General features: G+C 45.0%; 1 pseudogene; it reads left to right on the top strand.

The window, feature by feature from the left end:
* Positions 1-1,037: 1,037 nt before the first annotated feature.
* Positions 1,038-1,994, top strand: LOC116552256 (annotated as a pseudogene).
* The last annotated feature ends 1,298 nt before the right edge of the window (positions 1,995-3,292 follow it).

Here is a 3,292-nt window from a genome sequence, read left to right on the forward strand (position 1 = left end):
CTGAACCCGGGATGGTCCAGCTCTGTTGGGGAGGGGCGACCGCCATTATGGAGGCACGTCACCTCTACTGAGGTAGCCCGCCGTTGCTGAGGCAACCCGCCATTACAGAGAGAGTCCGCCAATACAGAGGTGGGCCACCATTGCCGAGGCAGTTCTAACTATACCCATATAAACAGGACTGCAGGGAAGTTCACTCGGCAGCTGGATGGAGCCCACAGCAGCTCAGCAAAGCCTCTACAGGCAGACAGTGACTAGGCTGCCTCCTTGCTGGGCAGGGCAGCTCTGAAGGGAAAAAAAAAAAAAAAAAAGCAGCAGCAGCATAACAGCAACTCATAAAGCCCTAAATCCCTGGGACAGAGCACCTGGGAACAAAAAGCAGCTTATGAGTTCTGCTGCATCAGACCTAAACGTACCTGCCCAGCAGCTCTGAATGAAAAACGGAGCTCACAGCTCAGCATTTGAGCTCCTATAAAGGACAGACTGTCTCCTCAAGCAGCTCCCTGACACCTGTATATCCAAAGAGCCACCTCATAAAGGAGAGATCAGACTGACACTTGGCAGGTATCCTTCTGGGACAAAGAGAGCAGAAGAAGAAAACTGGTAGCAACCATTACTGTTCTGCAGCTGCTGCAGGTGATCCCCAGGCAAGTAGGGCCTGGAGTGGACCTCAGCAGACCTACAGCAGAGGGGCTAGACCATTAGAAGGAAAACTAAGAAACAGAAATAACCTCATCATCAACAAACAGAATGTCCACTCAGAGACCCAATCTGAAAGCCAGCAACTACAAAGACGACAGGTGGAAAAATCCATAAAGATGGGAAGAAACCAGAGCAAAAAAGATGAAAACACCTGAAACCAGGACACCTCTCCTCCTACAAGGGATCGCAACTCCTCACCAGCAAGGGAACAAGGTTGGATGGAGAATGAGTGTGACGAAATGACATAAGCAGACTTCAGAAGGTGGGTAGTAAGAAACTTCTGTGAACTAAAAGAACATGCTCTAACCCAATGCAAAGAAATTAAGGCTTTTCACAAGATGGCGCCGAAAGCGAAGAAGGAAGCTCCTGCCCCTCCTAAAGCCGAAGCCAAAGCGAAGGCTTTAAAGGCCAAGAAGGCAGTGTTGAAAGGTGTCCACAGCCACAAAAAAAAGAAGATCCGCACGTCACCCACCTTCCGGCGGCCCAAGACACTGCGACTCCGGAGGCAGCCCAAATATCCTCGGAAGAGCGCCCCCAGGAGAAACAAACTGGACTACTATGCTATCATCAAGTTTCCGCTGACCACTGAGTCTGCCATGAAGAAGATAGAAGACAATAACACACTTGTGTTCATTGTGGATGTTAAAGCCAACAAGCACCAGATCAAACAGGCTGTGAAGAAGCTCTATGACATTGATGTGGCCAAGGTCAACACCCTGATTCGGCCTGATGGAGAGAAGAAGGCATATGTTCGACTGGCTCCTGATTACGATGCTTTGGATGTTGCCAACAAAATTGGGATCATCTAAACTGAGTCCAGCTGGCTAATTCTAAATATATGTATATCTTTTCACCATACACATGCCTCTCTGTCAATTTCTGGTTGGGTGGGAGGCCATACACAGGAACTGTTGTTGTAACTTGCCCACTGCTTGGGCAAGACTCCTGTTCTGCTTATCCTTTTGAAACTCACCCTGCCACTCACTCCTCCATCCTTGATCATTCCACAGATCTTTGTGACTAGCGTTAGTGTCCTAGGAAAACCAGAACTCAGAGCTTGCCTGCATGGTTGAGGGTAACAAAAAGCTTTACAAGAACCCCTTTCATCCCTCGAAGAGGCTGTGTGTGAAACCAGTGCCCAGAGTTTGAAGCACGTTAGCATCCATTTCAGAGGAGTGTGGGTTGGCTGGCTTTCCAGTAGCATTTTGTCCTCACACACCCATTCGCTATGTCCAACCGGTCTGTCTGCTTCCCTCACCCCTTGCCCAATAAAGGACAAGGACTTCAGAAAAAAAAAAAAAAAAAAAAGAAATTAAGAACTTTGAAAAAAGATTTGAAGAAATGCAAATGAGAATGGACAAATTAGAAAGGAATATAAGTGAATTGATGGAGCTGAAAAACACAGCACGAGAACTTTGCGGAGCATGCACAAGTTTCAACAGCCGAATTGACCACGCAGAAGAAAGGATATCAGAGATTGAAGATCAACTCAATGAAATAAAACGGGATGGCAAGAATAGAGAAAAATGGGTAACAAGGAATGAACAAGTCTCCAAGAAATGTGGGACTATGTGAAAAGACCTAATCTACGTTTTATAGGTGTACCTGAATGTGATGAAGAGAATGAATCCAAGCTGGAAAATACTCTTCAGGATATTATCCAGGAAAACTACCCCAACCTAGCAAGGCAGGCCAATATTCAAGTCCAGGAAATATAGAGAACACCACAAAGATATTCCTCAAGAAGAGTAACCCCAAGGCACATAATCTTCAGATTCACCAGGGTTGAAATGAAGGAGAAAATACTGAGGGCAGCTAGAGAGAAGGTTGGGTTACCCACAAAGGGAAGCCCATCAGACTCACAGCAGATCTCTCAGCAGAAACCCTACAAGCCAGAATAGAGTGGGGGCCAATATTCAACATCCTCAAAGAAAAGAACTTTCAACCCAGAATCTCCTATCCAGCCAAACTAAGCTTCATAAGTGAAGGAAAAATAAAATCCTTTGTGAACATGCAAGTACTCAGAGATTTCTTCACCACCAGGTCTGCTTTACAAGAGCTCCTGAAAGAGGCTCTACACATATAAAGGAACGACCAGTACCAGCCACTCCAAAAACATGACAAATGGTAAACAGCATCAATACAATGAAGAATCTGCATCAACTAATGGGCAAAACAGCCAGCTAGCACCAAAATGGCAGTATCAAATTCACACATAACAATATTAACCCTAAATGTAAATGGACTAAATGCCCCAATCAAAAGACACAGACAGGCAAATTGGATAAAAAGCCAAAACCCCTCGGTGTGCTGTATCCAGGAAACCCATCTCACATGCAAGGATACACAAAGGATCAAAATAAAGGGATGGAGGAAGATTTACCAAGCAAATGGATAGCAAAAAAAAGCAGGAGTTCCAATTCTCATCTCTGATAAATTAGACTTTAAAGCAACAAAGATCAAAAGAGACAAAGAAGGACATTACATAATGGTAAAAGGATCAATGCAACAAGAGCTAACGATCCTAAATATATATGCACCCAAACAGGAGCACCCAGATACATAGGCAAGTTCTTAATGACTTATAAAGAGA

The sequence above is a fragment of the Sapajus apella genome, unplaced genomic scaffold (genome assembly GCF_009761245.1).
Source record: "Sapajus apella isolate SASKATOON/1434 unplaced genomic scaffold, GSC_monkey_1.0 scaffold11, whole genome shotgun sequence".
NCBI lineage: Eukaryota > Metazoa > Chordata > Mammalia > Primates > Cebidae > Sapajus > Sapajus apella.